This window comes from Candoia aspera, chromosome 3 (genome assembly GCF_035149785.1).
Source record: "Candoia aspera isolate rCanAsp1 chromosome 3, rCanAsp1.hap2, whole genome shotgun sequence".
In the NCBI taxonomy this organism is placed as follows: domain Eukaryota; kingdom Metazoa; phylum Chordata; class Lepidosauria; order Squamata; family Boidae; genus Candoia; species Candoia aspera.
Genome location: NC_086155.1, coordinates 127169504 through 127195649, shown reverse-complemented (window position 1 = coordinate 127195649; position 26146 = coordinate 127169504).

Below are 26146 nucleotides of genomic sequence, written 5' to 3'. Positions count from 1 at the left end.
AGAAGAAGAAGAACAACCATATGGTCTGATCTTTCTTTGTCAGTCAGCTTCTGTTACACGTAGATGTTGTTGCTCTTGTATCTCCATCCCTAAGTTTTTCTTTCCTATTGCTTCTTTGTTATTCTTCATTGTTGCCTCATTACCCTGATGTGACTGCTCTATTTCATTAAGGAATGAAAAGAATGTTTGAAGGATTGCAACAGGTTGAATCATGACTTAGTTCCCCTAGCCCTACTTTTTTCCCATAAAGTCTTAAGTTTAGAAACAGCACATTATCCCACTGTGAGGATTTCAGGAACTGAACCCTAAATAATCGAACCCTTACAGAATATATAAACCTCGTTGTAATCCAGAATTTGCATCAGGCAAGATAATGAATAACGCTGACATGGGAAGAGAAAAATGAATTGTCTATTATTCAAACCAGAAATCTGTGTTTAGTTTTGAGTTGATAGAATGGGAGAGAAAATGCCATGCAAATTGGTTTATAAAATGGTTGATTGCCCCAATTCTCCCTTAAGAGCTGCCAAGTGCACTTAAAAGAATACACAGTGCCCAGAACAAATTATACTGGCTAGTTGTTTTGCTATTCACAGTACTCTGGCATTTGCTTAGAAACCATCCTTATCCTAGACGAAAGATAAAGTCTAAAGGAGAAGCAATCTTCTTTAAATAAGGGGTTAATAGAAGCTGGGTCAAATATTACATTTGGTGCATAGTCTGACTCTGCTTTATAGCAGATCCATGTATTTTAAATAAAATTACACGTCTGATCATGATTTATATTTGCTTTTCCCCTACTATACAATATAGCATAAATCCCCTTCATTAAGGGAAAAAAACAGTCATGGCATACTGATTTCTGACTTAACTTGCTATAGATATTTTTGTTGGATTTGTGTGCCATCATTTTTCAATATTAAGACTGAAAGGCATCAGTATTCAAAATGTTATAGTTTTTCTTTTAATGGTGAGGGTTCATTTTAACAAATGTTTTATTAAGCAGCAGAACCCCCTGCCCAAATGCACCAGATGGAGGAGCATTGACAAATTGTATTGCTTCTTTACTATGTTAGATTGCATCTCTGGTTCAAATTAGTTGACTCTTCAATCCTATTAAATTGAAGAAAAGAGGAAAAAGATATTCCCCATGGGAGAGTAAGGTATTTTCACGAGAACCTCTGAAGTGGTGGATGGTGATATTGCTTCTGAAAAGTTTAAATGGGGGGGGGGGGTTAGAAAATTGGTCACTTATTGGAAAATTGGACCAACAGCATGAACAGAACAACAATTTTTTTTATTTATTTATTTATTTATCTAATTTATCCCTGCCCATCTCCTCCCGTCAGAGGCCTCTGGGCAGTTTACAAGTGATTAAAACCATCAGAATAATACAAAAAATAAAATACAGTAAAAATACTATAAATAGAAATAAAGAATAAAGAATAAAAAATCCAAGCGATGAAACATCTAAAACAGCCCAAGAATTAAAGTATATTCTTTTCTATTTAAGCAGTGTAAATACACTGGAATAAGGCATAGCATATTTGGGTTGCAAAAATCCAAAATACCACTATATGACAGCGAAGGGATATAGAAAATTCTGTTTGTTGCCACCTAAGGGTCATCAAGACTTTTACAGCCTAGATATGGAATGCCTTCTAAAATTCTCCAGTCATTTCTGCTCTTAGGAGTATAGTTGATCTATATAGAATTTTAGACTCATCTCTGTAGATGTCATTGTGTTTTTCATCAGATATTTCAACCTCTTGTGAGGCAATCTGACTGCATTTGAATTCCCTCTTGCTTATTCTGCTGAGAAAGCTGTAGATGTCTACCCTAAGTTCTGCTGTGATGATGCCATTCCTTCACAGCTTCTTGAGCTCTATCATGTGCTATTCTAAGACCTAACTTTGGGATTGGCAACTAAGTATAATCCAGATCTTTGGGAGGTACAATTGTGTCTTACAAAAAGTCTAATACATATACTTAAACATGGACCATTCATACATATACCTGTCTCTCCAATGCATACAGAAATTACCTTCCTACCACATACATACAGTATGTGTATACATCTCTTGGCCCTTCTGCTCAAAATTGTGATGCTCTAGTTTGGGAATAAGCCATTTTGACCTTTTTCATAGCAGGTGGGAAGAGTCCCCTCTAATAAAGAAGATTGTAATTGCCATGGACAGAGAAAAAGCAACTGGAAATGTAAAGTCATGAGGTTCTTCTCCCATTCCCAGCCAAAAAAAGAAAAAGAGTAAAATGTGTGAAGCTCATTGGGTGATTTGGGACCAATCTCTCCAACTTTCTCAGTCCAACCAATTGTACACACTGCTGCTGAGGGGAGGAATAGAAGAAGCACTAAGCTGCTTTTTGGTCTTGGATGAAAGGCAGGATCTAAATCTAGCAAACAAAAATGTTGAGCTTTTGCTGCTGATTAGCATGGAAAACCCTGTAATTTTGAGTGCCACCTTTTATAAGGAAGGACAATAAGCCAATTCACTCCCTTTGCAAAGAAAACCATAGCTAATTTGATGACTAAATGGGCAGCAAATGTTTGCAAGCTGGAAAAGGGCCTTGGGAGTCACCCTAAGGATTTCTGGAGGGCCTACGTGGGTGTCTCTTAAACATCCCAAACATCTATTTCAGCAGAAAGGCAAAGAGATAAGATGCTTTCCCAAAATAATTATACACCTTGAAGAGCTGCTATTATTCTATAGGGCATTGAGAATGGAATTGTTTCCTCTTTTAAACCACAAAGAACTCTAAATAAGACTGGTTTCTCCTCAAAGTTAGAATATAAAAAGCAATTACTCACACTGTTTTTCAGTAATGCTTAAAAGAAATATATATGACTGATTGCAGATCATTTTTGCCTGCCATTCTTAGCTTCCCTTGAAATTAATCTATAATTGCATTTAAAGAAGAACCTCCAATTTCATAATAAACTCTTTGTTATCCCAAATTGTGTGGCATTTCCATGCTGGCAAAAGTAAAGTCTTAGCACTTGTGGCAGCCAGCTCACCACTATATAGGCTGGTTACCTCTACCTACATAATACAATAAATTGTCCTGGGATCTTTCTGTGAAGAAATGTTATCTGCAGGAACCACTCATCAGATTAGATGAGATCAGTGCAGTAGAAAATGAGACAGACCCTTCTATATTACCATCACATCACATCTAAATGCAAATACCTATGGTACTTTTGAAATAATCATCATATTTCAGTAGACCTTATTCTCTTTTGCTACTGTCTAAAACCACAGTGGAAAAGGCTACTTTTGATGCTTATTAAAGTGTATTAGACTGTGTGTGAACATTTAAGGTATTTGATGCATAAAATGACAGATAATGAAATATTATCAGGATATTGCTCTGCTCCCAAACATAGCAGGCACATAATCCAATTTTGTTAGGTTGGATCATTAAAATTTATTTTTAACCTAAGCCTAGCCTAGAAATATTTGACTAAAGTATAGAGTAGTAAGTCCCATGCATTTCCAAAGTCCAACCACACCTTTTATTGGGTGTACCAAATCTCTAAGAACAAATGTTGTCTGACTATTTTTTTGGAAAGGATGTATTTGTAGCACGTGCTAATACTTTAAAGGACAAATAAGAATTCAAAAGAAATTCAACAAGCTTGAATATTGGTCTACATCCAACAGGATGATTTCATTTGAGACAACACAAAGTTCTGCATTTGGACAGGAAAAGTCAAATATAAAGATAGAAAATTGGGATGATCTGTCCTGTGGCACTGCATGCAAGAAGGATGTAGGATACTAAGAGAACACCAGCTGAATATTAGCAGGAGCTTTAAAAGGCAATGCAATCTGTGGCTTCATGTACAAAAGCATTGCACCTAGATTGTGAGATATGGTAGATTTATTGTACTTTGTGCTATTTAAACCACACTGTCAATGATGTGTTCAGTTCTATGCATCACAATTCAAAATGGACATTGAAATTTGGAGTGGGTTCAGAGGAGAGCTAGCAGGATGATACAAAATATGGAATGGAAGCCCTATGAGCTGGATATGTATAGCTTACAAAACAAAGACTATTATTTATTGATTTGATTTGATTTGATATCCATCTCACCTCATTGACTCTAGGTGGCACACATCACTAAGGGCAGTATGTAGGAATTTTTAAAAGAAATGCTTTTTTTCTCTCTTCCTATTCCTTATTCCCCTTCAATTTCTCTTTTTGCTTGAACTTGGCTCGACCTTTTCTTTAGCTTGACCACAACTGGGCCTCCATCATACCTATTAGCATCTCTGCTACTGAAGGAGGAAGCCTCCTTAATGTCAAGCTCCTGTTGTTTTCTACTTGGCTTGCTTCTGTTGTGATTGTGATTCAGTTATATTTGCCTGTCCAAGAAATGTTTGTAAATCACCTTTGGACTCTGCTGTTTTAAGTTAGAAAGAGAAAACAAATTGCTTTCATTTCCTCATTAGGAAATAGATTGCCTTCACCTATAGCTGCATGTCTGATGCTTTATATCTTTCCCCCCCTCCCTTTAGAGATCCGTGATAGCAGTCTATAAATATAAAAGAATTTACCAACTGGAAAAAAAGGAAACAGCTGATGCAGAGAAATGAACAGGTGAAGCTTTTTACAGCAAGAAGATAAATATTATATGCTGCTGATGTTTGTAGATAAAACTTCTATTACCCGTGTATTTGCAGGGATCAGGTGAAAAGCTAATCATTGCATGGCTGTGCATTGCAAGAGAAGATGAGAAAAGGAAACTGTGCTTATTCAGAATTACAGTCTTTACTCTGAGGAACTCCTGATAACCTTCTAAGCAACTTCTGGTTTTCCAGAAAGCAAACTGAACAGCAAGCATTAATGTCTGGGTTTGTTAGTATCTCCAGACTTCATGTTGCTCCACCTCATTCTTGTTAATAAAAGGATTATCTTCACAAACCTGGCAGTTAGCAATTCTCAGAAAACTCAGCCTGGTAGGCTTGAGTTTTGAAGTAGACTACAGGTTTACACAACACACTCTAGTACTGCTTTCCTCAGCCAAGTGCCCTGCAGATATGTTGGACTTCAACTTCCAGCCCCAAGCAGCATAGCTATTGTTTAGTGGCTATTATAGTCCAATGAACTTGTAGAGTGTGAGGTTGCAGAAGGCAGGGATGAAGAAGTCTCAGCAGCATTAGAAAACAAAACCATTTCCATTTAGTGATGGCATAGCCTGTTGACTCTGCTGTAAGCAACAGTTGCTGGCACAGGAAAGTTGCAACATGAATGTGTGATAGTCTTCTTTGACAAAAGAGCCAATTGGTAATTGCAAGCAAGAATTGTCCTCATGTGTGGTGGTGCTGATGAATGCCCTCCTAAGGAGCTTAATGCCCTTAGCCTCGCCTGTCAGGTTTGCATGTGTGTGAGGTAACTTTTAATCTGTATTACTTCATGGTCTGTTGTGCTTTATTGTTTAATTAAATTCCAGCCCCAGCAGTTGTTTTGTGTTTTGGGTTATATTAACCTAAGTACAAAGGTAGAGAGGAGAACACTGTTTAATGACCTTTTTAAAGCACAAAAGATACAAATTACTCAGCAGCCATAACAATGTTATTTTCATAATTTTTCTTGCTGGTTCTTTTCTTCTCGGTTCTTTTCTTCTCAGCTTATGATGATTCCTAAAATCTGTACAGTTATGTGCAGTCATATTCTACCTTATGCTTAATAATAGATGAGAAAAAGTGTGCCAGATTCAGTCAGTTTGGATGGAGCTGAGGGAGTACATGCATGAAGCCATATACACATTTTGAACAGCCCGTTTGTGGTGTGGCTTCAAAGCCCTTGCTTGAAGTCATTCTGTACATTGATTTTCACCCCTCCTCTCTGGATTTGGTTGCACAGTCCTTGTAGGTAGTTTGTTTGCAATAAGATCACTTTCATCCATGACTTGGGGTTCGGTGAGGCAGCAGTCCAGACATGTATTACCAAAATCTAGCTGGCAAGGATGATCCTGTTGCCTTATCAGAGATCTGCTAACTGGGTTACAGGTTCTCTGGCAACCTTGACATCAGGGCCAGATAATGGAATGACTCTGATAATTGGAGATATTGTACTGGTGGTCAGGGATATTCTTCTTGGGATCCGAAGATGTTAATGCCTCTGTGTCAGGCTGAGCTATAGAGACAGGTTTGGGATCCTGCTGGGGTACTGACCATCCTCTTGCCTCTGAGCTGCTGGAATTATTTCTCAGCTGCTGGTGGAGAATCCCCACCTTTAGGTGCTTGAGGATTTCAGTCTGCCCACCCTGGGAGCCAGCTTCAATAAGGCTTGGGAGTTCATGTCCTCCATGGTGACTAAGAGCTCATCACAGGTAATCTTGGGCCCAACCCATATTGGCACTTTGAATTTTGTCCCTGGGCAGTTGGTTGGTGATCTGGAGAGGGAGAGGGTTTCTGTCTGTCTGTCTGTCTGTTCTATCACCCTATTGCCATGATCACACTTTGATTATTTGAGCCACCTATGACCTCCATAGGGTGGTGGGACCCATTCTGATAGACTGCCCCTGATACCCAATGAATCCAATTGGTGTCCAATGACCATTTGAGGAGTCAACCAGCACTCTGGCATGCAGGTCTTCCTACTATCTAGTGTACAATTAGCAGCAGGAAATGTACCAGGTTTTACTGCATTGCACCATTTTTATTACTTTGATTTTCTTTTTTTCTTTTTATTTTGGTGGACGGTATTTAAGTTGGTACTTATACCATAGGTATTTTAAGGGTTATAGTGTTGTATACCGAATAAGCCACTGAGATTGCAACAGGATATAATTTTAGCAAATAAATAAATAATGGAACATAACACTCAGGTTTACCATAGTATATTCATTCAACAGCAATTTGCAGCCAACCACTTTTGTCTCTCTGAATATACGAAGACACTGTGTTGTACATTGCTATAAAATGTGAAGTGGCTCTGTTGCAGAGTTCTTCTGTAGCTATGCAGTATATTAAGCATCAATAAGAGAATTAAGCTACAATTCTGAAGACAGTTAATCTGCTTGAATCCGACAGAAATGAAAGGTATTATGAAGCCTACCTGCAAACAGGAATGGGAACCCATTCTAAATCTTCATTATGAATGGACCATACACTTAATTTTCACCAAATTCATGTTGGTAGCTCATGTCAGCACCGATTCAGTTCTAGGATTTATGCCAAGTTAATTCTTCAAAATCAGAAGCACAGTGTATTTGAAACTTGTCCATTGCTTAATATCTCCGAGGTTCAGTATTGGTTAAAGAATAATGCCTTATTCTGTGTCTTAGCAAGTACATTAGGTTTGTCATCTGTTGTTCCTGAGTGATATGTCTAATAATGAACAGTTTGTACATCAATTTTATTGAGCCACAAAAGGTGGATATTTTAAGGTTAAGGTTGTATGTATACAAATCCGTAAGAATCCATAAAGCCTGCAAATGTTGCTCAGTGAACTGAATGCTCTTATCAATAAGGCATTGCTGAATAATAATGATTCCTATATCAAGCTTCAGTTATTATAGTGCTTTGAAGGAACTGGGGAACCATGGGTTTCTCTTCTTCCCAAAGAATAATCAATAAAAAGGCATAGCTGTGACACTGTAGGATAAAAAACATCTGGGTTGAAGCTTCACATGGAAAACATTTCCATGAGGGACTATACTTCTTTTGATATTAAAATTATAAGATACTCAGGAGCCGTCAAGACATTCAGTGCAGAGATAAATATTGAATTTTATCTCCCTAGCACACGATTGGCTGAGTACAATTTCATAACCAATATTTTGCTGTGGGTGCTACAAATGCCATGGGCATTTGATACCAAAGAAGTTTGTCCATTCCTGTGATTTTAGCTTGACTGAAATCCAGTCTACAATGGCTGGATCAATTTCATATTGCTTATCCAGGTTTTCCTTGGTGGTCTGCACATTCTTTTCCCCTCCATCTGTGAGATGTATTCTTTAGAGTAGCTTCTATAAGTAATGAACTAGATCCATTCTGAAACAATGCCCGGACCAATTCTGCCACTGGTTGAATGCAATATTGCTTATGGAAGATTTCATTTCACAATGATATTTTTCTGATCAATTGGCCATATCCTGGTGGCTGATTCAGTTTTTGCTTTGCTTTGTTTTGTTTTTTAGGGTCTGATGATGTCCTGTCCAGTAATTATTTTTTCATTGATGTTCTGGTCTCAATTACCTGCCAACTCCAGTGCATTGGCTGAAACCCCAGATGAAGTAGCACATTCACTGAATGTTTCTTTTCTATGATTTATGTAGGGTTGGGCCTCCTTTATGATCCTTCAATAGGAAATTAATCCTCCCCATTTATCTGGGCTTAGTATCAGCATGTAGTTGATGCATTAATATCTGTATGGTTGGACTGGAGATATATGATAGATAGACAGGCAGACAGAGATCCAACTAAGATCTTATGGGACTTCCAGATGGACCTGCAAGTACTGGCCAATCAACCGGACATTGTGGTAATAGAGAAGGACCAGAAGACAGCAATGGTGATAGCTGTAGAGGTGCCAAAGTGACGGCAACATCAGGAAGATGGAGTATGAGAAGCTGGAGAAGTACCAAGTCCTGAAAGATGAATTAGAGAGGATGTGAAAAGTAAAGGCCAAAGTGGTCACAGTGGTGGTAGGAGCACTCAGGGTTGTGACTCTTAAGCTGGGAGAGTGGCTCCAACAGATCGCAGGAACAACATCAGAGCTCTCTGTCCAGAACAGTGCAGTATTAGAAACAGCTAAGATACTGCACAGAACCCCCAAACTCCCAGGCCTCTAGTAGAGGACCCAAGGTTGAGGAAGACACATACCAACCAAAGGGGTGAGAAGGGACTTTTTTTTAGAAAGAATTTTGAAAAACAAAAGACATTTTAAACCCATTTCAGAAAACTGGTTATGATATTAGTTATGAATCCATTCATATGACTTTTTGTATAGCAGAAATGTAAAAACACTCCTATGTTTAACAATGTAAAGCCATTAAAACTGATTATGTTTGATGTAATCATGTACATATTTGTGTTTTTACCTATGTTTTCTTCAATAAACTCTCTTTGTTTTTCAAAATTCTTTCTAAAAAAAAGTCCCTTCTCAATTATATGTTGTTAAGTTGAAAATCAGCACATTCTCTACAGGAATTCTAAGAATTTTCTGAGATGTTGAAAACATCTGAAAGTTTGACTTTCAGAAGAGTCCAGTAATATTGGAGGTGTACCATCATGGAAAATAATGACAATGATCAATGGAGCTTTTTTTTTTTTTCCCGTTAAAGGCATAGAATGTCTGCATACAGACTAGTTTAACCATTAAGTGGCCTTTAAAGAGATTTGGTATTCATGGAAGTCTGTGGAACTTCCACTTGACATTTCATGTCACATGCTGAAGGTATATAGTAGGAAAAAAACTTACTGAATGTGTGTCCTTCTTATGAATAAAAACAGAGTGATAGACTAGATGGACCCACAATACTATCCACCAAGGCAGAATGCATTTTATTAATGCTTATGTATATACAGTAATCACTACTGATATTGAGATATACTAACACCATAAGGTTGATATACAGATATTTTGAAAATAGCTACATAAAATAGACTACAGGGAAAGGATGCATCCTGCTGAAATGGGAAATGGAAGTTACTTTGTTCACCAACAGTTCAGTGAAACTGAAGATGATTGACAGCAATCCAACTTGACAGCAATCTTGGCAAAATACTAAGGTAATATTTAAACAGCTATGAAGGGATCTTGAGTGAATTCAAGTCATTTTATTTTTCTAGCATATGAGTCATTTTCAAGTCAGGCATATGAAGTTTTATTTATGAGAGTGTTCCATGTAGAAAACAGGAGGAACATGTTGTTGGCCTTTGTGCTGTTTAGCCATTCAGTTGTTCAGTAACTTTCTATTCTTAATAATTTGATGGGCATCAATTGGCAGGATTATCTGTAAGTAATTGTTTCCCTGAAATTTTCAAAGTTGTTGCCTGTGTCATCAATTAATGAAATTGTTAATTGGTTACAGTGATTGCATGGCTGAAGTGCTCATCATTTATAGCATTCGAAATCTGTTTAACAAAAGAGTTTTAAAATTATAGAGTTTTATTGCAGAATAGATGAGTAAAAGCAAACAATATAAATCAGTAAACTAGTCACATAACATTTTTTATGGGCTGCAACTGATTACCTACTATTTGATTGACAACTCAACATATAAGCAAATGTGCTTTTTAAAAGACAATTATTAAGAAGAGAGACAGAGCAATTGTGGAAACAGCAATCTGTGATAGTTCTGAACACATACCAGAAAAGGAGTCGTAGGAAATACATAGTTCTTCTTGTGCCAAAATTGCTGGTCAACAACCAGAGCAACACTGGCCACAGAAGGGATTGATACTGACACCCTATCATTTTCCCCATCAGTATGGTTCCACTTTAAAGATGACACTAAGAATTATACCTGACTGCTGATTATGTGACTGGAAGGTAAATTAAGCACAAATCTCTCATTTTTTTTTACTCTTCAAATGATTATTTCTAAGTGTTAAGACAATTGCTAAAATGAGGGAGAATATCATCAAAGTGAATGGGTGCATAAGCCCTTCATCTCACATATATTTGTATCATCATGCGGAATTCTACCAGTTAAGCATACCTTTATGAACCTCAGAATAAATTACATGTTGTCAAAAATATATTCATGTGAGAACAGTGCAATATTCCTTGAAAAACAAGAATGCTTTAAATACAATTGGAGGCAGATGGTTATTTTAAAAAAAAATCATTGCTGCCACTATCAGCAGCTAGCACCAAAAACATATGCCATTTCTCTTTCAGCATCTCAGCACCTGAGGCTGGAAATAAGCTGAGCTATAACCAGCTGTGGAGAAAGCTTAGGCATAATTGTGTGTAAAAAGAACTTCTAAGCAAACAGGGCAAAAGAGGAAGGAGGTGTGGGCCTATTATGAAAGAAGTTTGATGATGATCTGGTTCATCCTCATCAAGCAAGGCTGCCAAAGAGAAATGAGAAAGAAATTTGAGCAACAACAGCAGAAGATGCATTCCAAAGAAGCCCTTTCTCTCATGCCAGCCATAACCATAGACATTAATCTAATGCAATCAAACAGACTGGGATGACACTATCCAAAAGTTGCTTCACTCAGGCTTAATAGAAACTTTGCAGCATACATTTTTTGAGCAAATTCGTTTTTGTGTTGGAACAAGAAGGAATAAACATGACTTTGTTTCTGATGTTGATTGTTTATATCTAAATGGCCATAAACTCAGGAGGTTAAATGTGCTTCTTCCCATAGAGGAGGAAAAGACATTTCTGTTTATCATCACCTTAGTCCAGTCCAATCCTCTTTGTGCCCCACCACAGTAAAGCACCAACCCTGGCTACCCATTTTACTATTCTTTCATTCATGAATCTCTCTTTAAAACTCTGCTTTGATTTAACAAATGTCATTTGTCTGCCAGATTCCCTTCTGTCCTGGACTGCAGCCCAGGATGATAATTTTCATCTCTTCCCTCTGCTATAAATAAATGGGCCAGTTAATTTTATAGCTACTCCTTTCAATCTCTGTTGTTCTTGATTTTTGTCCAGCTCCAACTGCAACTGTTCTTTGGAAGGAAGGCATAAAATATTTGGCACACTTTCATATGCACCTAAAAGCCATAACACAGGTAGCTCAATTATTACCCATTATTTCCAACCATTTCTGCAAATATCATGCACCACACCAGCCCTCTTTCTAGTCAGGGAACCAAGTTATCCTGAACAAACTCTCTTGCCCTAGAATCATTTACTTCTGAAGAAATATAATGTATATCATTTTTTACAAATATAAAATATACCTACTTAAGTTCCATAGATATTTTTTGCACACCTGTAATAGGCAAGCATTAAATTATTTGGGACAATTCAGTACTTGATTGAGTTTATGTTGCAAAAATGACCACTGGGAAAAAGCAAAAGATGTATAAGATATAGAACAAAAGGAAGAGAAGGATAATATATTTCCTGAATAATAATTTAAACCTTTTATGTTTGGCCAACTGATTCATTCAGTATAAACTGGAGCTCCTACAAACTTCCTAAAGTTCAAAGTTTTGGGTTCAACTTCCTAAAAGAGGTTCAAAGCCATGTAAAACTACCAGCCATGTACTTAAATATAGTCCCTGTGTATGAATTTATCTGAAAATACTTCAGAGGTGAACTGCAATATATCTCTGAAATATACTTATCAATAAATAAGCAACTTCTTGCAAAATATCTGAAACATGTGATTGATATTCATTGGGGTAAAAAGAATTATATCTGAAAGTGATAGCACATTAGGAAAGACAGGGGTAGAACAGACAAACCCTTTTTGATTTCCACCAAAATGCCACATGGAGATATCTTCAATAAACTGCCACATGGAGATATCTTCTCTCTCTCTCTCCCTCTCTCTCTCTCTCTCTCTCTCTCTCTCTCTCTCTCTTTCCCCCCTTCTCCTTTCAGTTTAGGACAACTTAAGTCAGTCCAGCCCTGTTAAATTTCACCACTTAAACATTTTAGAAATTTCATTTGCAGTGGAAATCTGCTTTAAATGTTGCTGTGGGTGGAATTTTAGTAACAATTTAGGAAACAATCACTTTATCCAGGCATAACAATTTCCGTTGTGCTTCTAGAACAACCTCCCTTGCCACTACTTCCCTGATCAGCTAGAATAATCCAACAAGAAACATTCTATCATTTTGAGCAACCATAGGATGGCAGTTCTGCAACTTTTGATCAACTGCATATGACAGCTTAATTGCACATTTTATTGGTCATATTTATTGTCCCCTCCTATTTGTTCATTGAAGCCAATATATTGTCTAGTGACCTTTCAAAATGGTTGTTTTAATAGCTTCCCAAGTAACTTTAACAAGTCTTTCATCTTTCATAACTTGAATCTCCCCTTTGCTTTCTGTTTCTTTGTATTAATCATTATGTATACATCTTTGCAAGCTCCAGTAAACAACAGGAATTACCAGTATCTATTTGCTAATGTCTAATGCATCCTCTTCCTCGAAGGACATATACAAATAATAACCTGAATTGTAAAGATGGAAATATAGATTTGATTCCTGGTGGTTGCATTTTACTATAACATCAAGGCATCACAAAATGTTCACAGAATGAGAGACTGTTATAACTACATTAAATTCAAGAATGCCTCTTTACATCTTTTAATCAAAATGAATGCTAATCCTTTGTTCTTTTCAAAGATGGTGGAATCATGTAGCTGTCCCTTTAAATAAGGAAAAGGCAGAACCAGCTCAGGTCTGGCACATCAAAATAAGCTTTTTGCAGTAATCAATAGTTTAGTAAATGCCTTACTTAGACGGCACATACTGCAGCCCTACCATACAAGGTGGAAGAGATTAATACCAAGAGGTCAATAAATACTTCATTAGCTTAATGCCATTTCACTCTTCTTTGTGTTAATGAAATTCAAGGTCTTAGAGGCCAAAGAAGAGGGTTTGTATCTTGTTTCTAAAAGCTAACAAGCAAAAATAAATACTGTGTGTAAGGATATAAGAGGGTGCAACACATAATTGTTAAAATGATGTGTAAATCTATTAGAGCAATTACAATAGGTCTCACTTAAAGTTAACATCTCTGTGTAATGAAGGCAGCACTGGTAGTGCACACATTAAGGATATATAAAATTTAAGCTCGCATTAATACAATATGAGAGAGAAAAGCCTCTTCTAAGATGATATCAGTAATCATCGTATATACCTTATAAGATGGATGGATGGATATAATCACTCTGAATTTTCATTTTTACCAACTAAACTCTTTGCATACTGTACTAATCAAGTACTAAAAATGGGCAACATTAGAACTTCAGAACAAGTCAAACTTCCACTGACATATCTCCACACCAAAATCCATATACTCCAGCATAGCATTAGCAGAAAATAAATGAGGAACTTACATATATATTTTGAAACCATGTTATTCCCAGTATGGATAGAATTATATTACTCCTCCTCCTTGACATGTACTGTAGCTGTTAATGAAGAGAAGCCAATCAGAAGAATGAGGTAGCCACTTTAGAACCATTATTATAAACTTGGTTGAACACATAGAAATGTAAATCAAATGTGAACTAAATCCTCAAGGACCAGGCCTTTACCTAGATTGAGGAATTGTTTCTGCTTTTTCCCACAAGCATTAGAAAAAAGAACCCTCAAGACCTTCCCTGTTATGAAGAACTGTACATTTTTGTAAGCATCAAAATGAATCAAATGAAACATCACTATCCTTAGCAGTGTGGTGATTCACAAGTTCTATACGTCTGTCCTTTGTGTTCTGCATGGCCTCAGTCACTAAGCAAAAGGGCATTATTTTATAATTATGTGCAAGGCAAAGTTTCCTTAAATGGCACCACCTATGACATCAAGTCATTTGACTCTCTCTCCCAAATTCAAATTACTCTACTGTGATGCAAAGTTGCTGTTAATTATATATATCTATATGTATATCAAATCCCTTCTCACCCCTATGGATGGTATATGTCTTCCTCAACCTTGGATCCTCTACTAGAGGCCTGGGAGTTTGAGGGTTCTGTGCATTATCTTAGCGTTCCTAGCACTGCACTCTGATGTTGTTCCTGGGATCTGTTGGAGCCACTCTCCCAGCTTGGGGGTCACAGCCCCAAGTGCCCCTACCACCACTGGGACCACTTTGACTTTTATTTTCTATATCTCCTCTAGTTCTTCCTTCAGGCCCTGGTACTTCTCCAGCTTCTCATACTCCTTCCTCTTGATGTTGGTGTCACTTAGCACCACTACATCTATCACCACCACTGTCCTCTGGTCCTTGTCTACTACCACAATGTCTGGTTGATTGGCCAGTACCTGCCTGTCTGTCTGGATCTGGAAGTCCCACAAACCCTTATTCATTTGTAGAGCAACTCTTTGCTCTGACCAAACCTGAATGTTTCTATGGAATTTATAATCAGGAAGCAGAACCAAACACAATCTGGAAGCAGTCAAACATTAAAACCAGGAGTTTTCACTAACACTCCAAGGGTAAACCAAAGCCAACCATGAACTAAGAATGCAAGCTATAGATAAGTCCATGGTTCCAGAAATGATGATGAGATAGCAGAATGACAAGAATTATGCTTATTAATTCCAACATCCAACTGTATTCTGAGATACATTTAGGCCTAAATTCCAGCTTATTTGAATTCAGGTCCCCGCCGCTTAAGTTGGATAAGGAGTCTCCACTTCTGTCTGCCAATAAGCATACATCTTCATTATCATGGACTGAAGGACCTTCTAGATTCTTGCTCCTCTGACTCAGTCACTGGATGGCCAGATTCTTACTCAGCTGTTCTTGGATTAGGTAGTGAAGGTTCTTGATTCTCTTCCTCCAAGGAGAAATTAGTCTGAACCTTAACATTGGATTGTGTTGTAACCAAATCTCTCATTAATAAATACAATTTGCTAAGTACAGAACTACTTCATTATTTCCCATGTAAAGGAAGAATGAGTGAAATGTTGCACCTGCAGAGTTTAGCATGTAAACTGGAGTTTTTACATGTGCACAATCATTTTATGTGCTAGGTGCTATTGTGTTTTTGCAGCATACAACAACACCTGGAATATTAAACAAACCAAGAATAAATACATACACATACACATCTTTGATTGCATTGTTTCATGCACAGTGATGAAATAAAGATGCCTCAGATGAGAATCACAGCAATCAAATGAGCTGTTGGATTCTTAATGTGCATTGTCAAGTTTAACATACCACATCCAAAGTCCCTTAGTGGAATACACTGGCTTCCTGCCACATTGCAATAAAACTGCTGGGAAGCTAGAAATAACCAGGTGGATTCTGATTGATTCCTTGTGTTCTTAATTTATATTTGCTAGGCAGTATTCCCTTTTGTATCTCACCTTGGTGCTATTGCAGGTTTGTATCTTTGTAAATGAACACTTAGTACACTGAAGCTGAAACAACCGGCATTTCATTGATGAAAATTAGCAATTTCAGTATGAATAGATTAATAATTCTGTTTTACAATTGCAAAACTCCCTGATCATTTGAGGTTTCTGCTTCTGGGTAAAACACAATGACTAGAGACCAGAAACTTGATGAAAGAATAAAAATCAGAGAAAACTTTGCATAATAAATCCCTTAAAGAAATATATAAATCACACAGGAACAAAAACATGCCTGCTTTAGCGTTTTTCCAGTGAAGCTAGAAAACTGGCTTACTTCCCATTTTGTTCAGCAGCAATCCAAAGGATAACTTTGGGGATAGGATTGCACTAACTACTAGACAGATATCTTGGTCTACAAATCACTTAGCCGGAACACTTTGGAACAAATCACACAAGGCTTTAAGAGATGATCCCCAACCCAACTTACTGGGAGGGAAGTGTTCCATGTTGAACATTGCTGTGCAAATGAAGACTGTAACATCACAGATTGGTGCAGTCAGGGAAGACATATCCTCTATGTGCCAAAAGAGATCCTAGGCTCAAGAGGGATGGTCCTAAAACTGCCAAGCTTCCTAGGGTCCATCCTAGCCCATTTAAGGTAATGTTTATTTTTTGGGGATGATGAAGGCACTGAGATAAATCCATGATGGGAGGTTGTACAAACTTGGGATCCTGCAAAGGAACCTCAGACTAAAGTAAGAGAAGTTCAGCAACTAGAAAGCTGGTCTCCTTATCCACTGTTGATGGAACCAGTTTAGAACTTGCCATTCCAGTAGTTCTCTGGTTTGCTGGCAGGGAGATTGGCTATGCATAATATTTAGGATTTTTCTTTATGCTGTAACCAAATTTCATGTAAATAGCCAATATTTCCAACTTTCTGAAATTAGTGCATATATTACCCAACCCTTCCCTTCACCCTATCCTCAGGCAAAACACACCCATGTCAATTATATTTTAAAATGCCTACACATGGGGTGCATCATTTGGCTGGACAGACTTATAATTCATAAGACAGTGCGGGTATGGGAAAAAATATTTTTCCTTTCACAGCTGCAGTCCTGAGGAAAATCCCTTCTGTAAAGTTAGATTTTGCTCTGGGGTACAATCTCTTATTACTGCCAATGCAAGATTTTTCCACTGGAAATGGAAAACATCTACATTCAGAAGAGGATTTTTCCTTAGAATCCTAATAAATTCCTTCTCCACACCTGTACTGACCTTATGAATCATCCATTCCCTCACTCTACCCCACCAATGTTTGATTTTTTTTTTTTTAAGGACTTGCATGTTAGATGCCAGGTCGTATTTAACAGCACATAGAGATTTGTCCTTTTGCAGTTGACTTAAAAACCGTGTGTGTGTGTGTGTGTGTGTGTGTGTGTGTGTGTGTGTGTGTTTATATCAAGAGTTTGTTTAGCCTTCAGTAGTCAACTGAAGAGTTAAGATTTATCTGGAAAATAAGATTTCTCTTCTCGTTTACAAAATATGGAATCTAGGTGCTTGCAATATTTATTTGTTTGTTTGTTTGTTTATTTATTTCTGGAATTCCAGGGCAGAAAGGGATATTAATATAGAGGAAGGGGGAATGGCACTGAAGGACAGGAGGAAGAGCCACTACCAAGGCAACAGTCTGATTAAAGGGGCCTGAGCCCCAGCCAAGAAAGTAACTTGGGAAAATGTCTCAGACAAGCCCTTCCCTTGTTCATACAAGGATAAAGTGAGGTAGGAGGAAGCATATTCAGACTTGCAAGATTCTGTTACAGTATTTACCCATTACAATAAAAGGACTAATGGTCTATGTTGTATGGCTGACATTTAACACTTCTGACCTGCTTATTGGTAATCAGTTTTTACAAACAAACAATATATTTTGCAAAACTACTTGGACTAACGAGGACTCCTCAGTGGCAATATATGCAATTAAAACAACCCTTGACTTTGGATCTGATGCATTAATTGTATCTTAAGTTCCTAAACTATTAATATCCTTTAAAGGGCTTTTGAAGTTCCTATTTGTTAATTATTTTTAATTAATTCGGTTTAGTGCATTATTTTTATTTACAATTATTATTATTTATTTACAAGTTAAAAAAATAGTCTTAAAATGGAAATGGGTAATTTGCAGGTAATTTGGAACAAGTGGGCTACCCAGTTGTAACAAATGAATGCATTATTTTCTTCAAGAATGTTAAGTTAGTATCTATGACCTTAAAATGAGATTAATTTAACAAAATACTTTTTTTTCTGATTATACTGGATACTCAGAAGATTATAGCAAGTTTAGGTGTCAGCCTCTATAAGTTGGAAGTATTTAACAGCACATAGAGATTACATAGAGATGTTACAAGGAATTCTAGACTCATTATGTTTTAGGTTTGATCTAAACTGACATTGCTTTAGTTTAATATTCATAGGAATGTAAATAGGTTGCTTGGAAAAGAAAACATGTTTATCCTCTCTCTATATGATCTTACTTTCTACAAACAGCATGAGAAATGTGAACAATATGATTTCATGTGATCGAAGTTTAATTTCTTGTTTAAGACTTGACTCCCATTGTATATTTAATTGTTTAAATGTGTATTAGCATTTGTATTAGCATTTATTATTATACTTGCTTACTGTTTTCTTTTTCTCTTCTGTTATAGATTACAAAACAATATTTTTAAAAAATAAGTATGCATTTTGAGAGAAAATACATTTGAAAATCACATTTAAATCTGATTTTTTGTGCAGATTATTTTTAATTCCATAAATATTTAAGGAAATTGGACATACTGGATTTTCCTCAAACTCACCTAGACAGACTGAAAATAGTCTTACACAGCTAGACACTAATATGTGGTATTATACATTGGTCAGTAGTAGCAACTTAAACTGGAGACCATAAAGGATTTTCTTCTCTAATCTGACACCTTCTAATGTATCAGGAGTGCAATTTTCAGAGTCCCTGGCTGAGAATTTTTCCAAATATATGGAAGATAGCAAATTGGAGAAGTCTGGTAGAGGACATAGATGTCCTCAATTTTAAAAAATGGCAAAAAGAAAAAAAAATAAAGAATTATAATTATAATTATTATTATTATTTTCTCCTCAGCATTAACCGCTCTCAACCCTGATGAAATCACAGCTTACTTCAGATGAAGGATTTAGGGCCTAGACCTTCAAACAAAGAGAACCAGAATTTCCCACTTGCATTATAGTTCAGTAGATCCTTGGTTCATCCCAGATACTTTTTTAAACATCTGACACATCTCACACAGAAGACTTTTCACTTTGGCCCAAATTGCAGAGTTAACTATTAAAATGACAATTAGCATGTCCATCAGCTTCCCCTATGAAAACTGGTTCTGTATATGATCCAATGCAGAAGTAGAGTCTGTATCTCATTTACTGTTAGAGTACTTGCTATATCCTAAATACATAACAGAACTCATAACATCAATGAATAATGATACTTGGGTGGCTATTTAAATTTGACAAATAAATAAATATTTTTAATTATCATTATTGTTGTTGTTGTTTGGTATATATTAACTAACTGATTTCTAGCTTTGTTGTACACCACCCAGAGTCACTTGTTTTGTGAGATGGGCGGCTATATAAATTAGATAGATAGATAGACAGACAGACAGACAGACAGACAGACAGACATATTACTTGTTCTTCTCAACAGGAGGTCATTGTTGTTCTCTTAGAAGACCAAACTTCAGTTGTTTCTAAGAAGGTTGACAAATTTCTAACAATAGTCATGGCTTGTACAAGTTACCCAGTGTCTTGCTTACGCTACTAATTGTTTCAGGGTTTCCTGTAAAAGTTTTTGTTGTTTTATATTTGATATTTTGTTGTATGCTATATTTTAAAATTGGGTATCAGATTGTAAATAGAACAAATTAATAATTGCTCTCTTTCCTTTTTTCACAAACTTTCTGGATTGTATACTTTAAAGAATTACTGTAAAACAAGCAATTATATTCCATCTTCTAACATCTTTGTGCTGGTTAATGTTAGTATTTTAAGTTTATGTGTTTGGAATAGAAGGAAACTCCATTTGGTGAGCCTTCTTGATTCATGAAACACATCAAGATTTCTATTATACTGTATCTGTTGTCTTTTAAACTAGCACATTATCTCTGAGAGAATAGACCTTTAGAGGTTCTTACTCTGAATTATATCCTTGTGCCCCTTTAATGCAGATCTGTCACAAATATATTACAGAGTCATTATTCCATCTGTTCAAGTGCCCATTTGTTTCTCTTTTATGTGAAGTTATAAAATAATAATAATAATTAACTCATGGTAAGAAGAACTAAAAAAACAAAAACCACACATGTTAAACCACCTTTAATTAAATGTAGTGATTACTAGTGAGATATTCAGTTCCATCAGCATTAAAATGTCTCTTTGGGCACATCCTCACTAACTTCAACATGAACATGCTCTGGTAACTATTTTTTTTTTTTTTTAATGGCATGTGCTGATTACATTACCAGCCTACAGCAGAGGCAACTTAAAGTTATACTTAGCAGTTTTAGTGTTTTCCCTCTTCTCCTGGCACGTTTTTTTTTTTTTTTTTTTTTGCCATGGACACAATCTAGGATACTTCATCAATGATGTGATCACTGATGAAGCAAGGGAGGGATGTGCCCAGATTTTATTGGGCACCCCTCCCTTCCAGCTGCTGGGAACTACTCTTCATGGACATTTTGATTAGGGCTCAAAGAGTGACTGGACACTTGCCTTCTGCAGAGGCATCTGTCCATCTCTCCTACTCCATTCTGACTATATGACTGTCCATGAATTACATCTGGGTGTTGCCAGAAAGACAGAATTGGACCCACTGCCAGAACTGCCCTTTCCTTGCTGTATTAGCTGAGGATGTCATTGGCTTGTTATAAGTTTCAGCCCCCTGCTCCATCCTGTTCTCGTCTCCCCTATCAGCTGGGCAACTTTTGGACACAGGTGTGAGGTTTCAGCCAACCTCTGATTCAGAAAACAAAACTCTTCCTGACTCAGAAGGGGAAATAAAAATTTGCCAGGCAGAAACTGGGAAAGCAAAACCCAGAAATGACTGAGCAGCATGGGAAAAGTCACAGAGGCTGATTGGCCAGTCTTTGGAGGAGGATTTGAATCCTCCAATCAGTGCACGTGAAATATGTGCAGAAAAGCACACAAAGGAGAAGGCAGCCTGATTAGCTGCAAAAAGCAAGCTCCCAACCAATCCTTCAAGCTCACAGTCCCAGCGGAAGAGTCCTTACATGGGTCGCAAACCTCATCTGTAGCTGGAGAGGAATCAGCACCAGAGTTTCTTATCGGAGAGGACCTGTATCCTGCAACTGTGGCCACAGAGGATCTTCTCCCTGCCGAACCCAGCAGCCTCAGCCTCGTGTCCAGTTTTGGACCTCATCATCACCATCCTGCACATTCCAGGCACACTTCCAGCTTTGTTTCAAGTTTCCAGCCATGTCCAGAATCTTCAGTCCAGCTTCGTAGTACTTCAAGTCCTCAGCCTTGCCCAGGATCTCCAGTTCAGCTTTGTCATGCTTCCAGTTCCCAGCCTTGGCCAGAGCCTCCACTACAGTTTCATTGTGCTTTTAATCTCCAGTCTTGCCCATGATCTCCAGTCCAGTCTAGCTGCGTCCTGGTTGCCCAACGTTGTTCAGGAACTTTAGACCCATCTTGTTGTGAACTGGGTTCTCAGCCTTGTCTAGAACCTGTGGTCCGGTCCAGTCATGTTTCAAGCTCTCCTTTTCCAGATAATTTTTACGTGAACTATCTACTTCAGGATCTAAAACCATACATTATGTGTACAGTTACTAAATTCTGTGTTGTTGCAATGAAAATAAGACAAAACCAGACAAAGAAATAACTCCCTACTTTAAAAAGTACTTTTAAATTTGAAATATTTTAATCAATAAATTGTCAGGGGATATATATTTTACTTTTATTTTATAATTCCTAATGTTCTAGGCTCACCCCACTCTCCAGTGTACTGTTAATACAGTAACAAATGTACTAATATAGTAATACAGTGGACGCTATATTATTATGTGATATATCTTATTAATCTGCAGTATATTATTGTATTTCTTTGTTTTACTTTGCTTTTCTCCTTTTAAATTTTGCTTGTCATTGACTTAATACATTTGATTTGATTTGATTTGATTTGAAGCTCTCTGCCTAGTCAAGAACCTCCAGTCCAGCCGAGTCGTGTGTCAAGCTTCCAGCCTAGCCCAACATCTTCAGCCAAGTCCAGCCTGGTTTTGAGTTATCAGCCTTGTTCTGAGTCTTCAGCCCAGTGTACCCAGTCCAGCCTGGGTCATCTAGTTCAGTCCAGTCCTACCACTAGAACCAAGCCTTGCCCAGTGGTTCCAGTTTGGTCTCGCCTAGCTTCCAGGTGCCAGTCTAGTTAGAGTAGTGTTTCAGATCATGGACAAACATCTCCAGTTCCAGTTGTGCCACATGCCCTAGCTGCTTCCAGTTCCACAGCTCCCATCAGCGAATCCCACTTAGCTGTTTTGTCACAGTCTCCTCCACATTGCCTGTTCTTCCATTGTTGCCTGGGTGGTCTTGATTGGAACCAGCCTACCTCTTGACCATAAGGACTTATTTATTGTGAATAGTTATTTAATAAAGAGTGGTTTTGATAATAAATGTCCCTGGCCACCTCATAGTCTGCACAGGACAATAGGGTTAAAGCTTGAGTGCTAGTTCTATGTTGAGAAATAGCCTGATTGATGTCACCTCCATGCCTATGATCTGTTAGTCAGGTAGCAAAACATGCCATTCCAAACAGCCCCCTTATACCTGACCAACCTGCCCCACTCCATGTTAAGATAGGTTATTTTCCTGCCAACAGATGAAGCTTGATGGAAAAGGAAAATGAAGCTGGAAGAATGTACCAGTAGCTTTTCTGAACTTGTCTTGTATTAAACAGTCTGGCACCAGTTGTTAGCCTCATTATGGCAGAATAGGGGTCAACAATCAGAGCAATAGATTTTATGCTGACATACTTTTTCTGCTGGTTCAAGGATTAGTAAAGATAGCACTTTAACTCTGCCATCTGGATGTGTCCTCTATAAAGCAAATAAAGAAAGAAATTAAAGCCTGCAGAATTTAAGATAAGTATTTTAATTCAAAGATGTGGAGAAGTAATATGGCAATATGTCACATACATATCCTTTTTGAAAGGATATATACTGGAGTAATATTTATTTTGTGTGTGTGTGTATGTATCTATATATGCAAGTTTAAAGATTTTGGTCTGATGGTCCCAGTAGAATTATGAAACTATTTCTTTTTACACATACATATATACATACATACATTTCATTAAGTTTCAAGCAAAGATAAAAACTACAGAAAAACAAACAAACAAACAAAAACTACAAAGAAAAAAAGAAAAAAACTTAAAAGTGTGTCAACAAAAGAGAAAAAAAATTCAAAGTTACAGAAAGAGGTGACTTCTGACTTTTAACAGCAAGGATATGCAAACATTTCCATAATCAATCCCTTACTCTCTATTAAACCAAAATCACATTATTTCTAGAAATCATTACATTGGCACATTGTAAAAATCACTAAATACAGTTGCTCCCTCCCTTATATTAAAAGAAAAGAATATATATATATATATATACACACACACACACATACATACACACACACACACACACACACACAAACACACACCTCCTAATCAATTTCACCTTCCCAAAATAATATTTATTTAATTATTTCCTTCCTACTGCTATTCTGTACATTTCTGTCTACTATAATAAAGATCAAACTAAAAAATATATATAAAATTGTCTACCATTGTACTTGATAATACAACAATTTTAATAATATTAATCATATTAAACCCAAAACCATCCAAACAGACTTTTTTTTTTTTAGTATACATTAATAACCTTAATCCAAACTATCAAAGATAAATTAAATTAGCCAAACCCTAAAAGCAATTTAAGGTTTGGCTGATAAATATTTTTTCACCCTTATCCCACTTCAAAATAAACCAGAGCATTTACATATCCCCACAATGCAAACAGAGTTTTTTTCTTAAAAAAATCAAACAGCCCAACTGCCCCCCTCATAAACTCCAACTTCTCTTCAGGAGACATCCCATACATAATAACCCTTTCTTTCCCATGGCATTCTACCAGAAAATCAATTTCACCTGTGGCTTGCAACTTACTCTCTCCCTTAAATTTCTCCAACACAACTATCCAGTCATCATCCAGCATTTCAATAGAATTCCCGATCTCACTCTTAGAGGAGACATTTCTGTCACTGTTAAATTCCACAGTTTCATCCATGACATCCCCAACCAGATGACACATTTTTGACCTCATATTTTCCACAATGTCCTGAATGTCTTGCACAAAAACTTGGTAGGAGTCAGAAAGAATCTGTTTAAAATCTTGGTGGAAGTCAGGAAAAATCTGTTTAAAATTCTCCATGTCTCACACAGTAGATTAAGATCCCTAGGAGCTTAACCAGCAAAAGTTGAAGATATGAAAGAGTTCCAGAATGTGTTTACACAAGTGAAAGTGAGATATGCAGACAGTTCACCAGGGAAAATAGAAACAGAAAACTGAAAGTTCAAAACCACTGATTCAATGTGTAGGAAAATGCTAATATCTTCAAACTTAGTACAAAAATAATAACAGGGAGACATTTATTTACTCTCAATCTTCCTTACTATTTGGAGGGAAAACAAAGCCTGAAACTTAAAAAGATTTTTTTTAAAACATTAATCCCAAAAATAACAATAAACACCACTTCTCCTTGCTGTAGAAAGCCTCTCTTAGGGTATGTGTAATTAAAAGATATATAAACTGGGCCATTTAGAAATGGTGCGGTTGGTCTTAGTGTCCCTTTAAGGCTACAGTGTGGCTTGGAAAATTGTGACATCTCAGCCTCCAGGCTAGCTTTTACCAGTTGAATGCAAACCCTGTTTGCAATCTTCTGGCTGCAAGCATCCATCCAGAGGACAGATGGGGTGATTCCAGGTGTTTTCCTTTTTCCAGAAGAACACTTCTGGGCTTCAGGAAAAACCTGGCTGAGCTCAAAAAACTGCTGCATTTTCAGTTCTACCCACTGAGCCACAGGGACAGCTTTTTAGTCTCCCATGTCCCCACCAGAAGTCCAATTATTAAACTATTTCTTGAATGCTCTCACAAAATGGCTGCCGTAGAGGATCTTTCCTCTTAATAAAATGACTGCCATGGTGGCTATAGCCAAATACAAAATCCACATTTACCAGAAGTCCAGTTGGGCAAGTTGCTCATTGCAAGTGGGTACACTTCCAACAACAGCCTGGGGCTATAGCCATCTTCAAAGAAGACTCATTAAGCTTAAGTTGAGCTCAGAGGCATTCTTCAAAAAAAAAAAAAAAAAGAAAAGGTGCTTTTAGTATATGAAATGTATTTTAATTAAAAAATGCACAATAAGTAATAACAATAGGTCAGGTTGTTCCCATGGGCCAATATTGCTTTTCCTTAGTTAATTGGCTGAGTGAAGCAGGCCTTTGATTTAACTCTGTTCTTCATTCTTATTATATATAAGTAGCCTGATATCTACCCACTGACAGTAGAATATGGAAATGAAATACAGAAAGCTACTGAGGATGCAGTGCTACATCTCCAGTTTGGATAGCTCACTCATGTTTCCAGAGAGGTCAGAAAAGATGAAACATGCATTTTGATATGATCTCCGGAATGAGTTCTCTTGAACAGTGGTCTTTGCTATCAAGAATCTTTTCCTCAAATTTCTATGATGGAAATTAAAAAAAAAAAAGGCCCTGAAATCAAAAACTAATTTTCAGGTGTGCAATGTTTGGGCTAAATGTACAGGGCAGAATCCAATGCATCCAGGAAAAACCAACAAACAGGAAATTGAGTCCAGAAAGTGAAAATAAATAAATAAATAAATAAAATACTATCATTAAAAATCAAGTGCCTGGGAGAAAAGATGCACCTTACAAATTTTCTAAATGGTGAGCATGCAGGAGCAAAAGACTAGATAGAACAGCCTCTGACTAGATTGAATGGCCTCTCTTGAAGATTTTTAGACTGGACAGACTTATGGTTCTGAAGGCGAG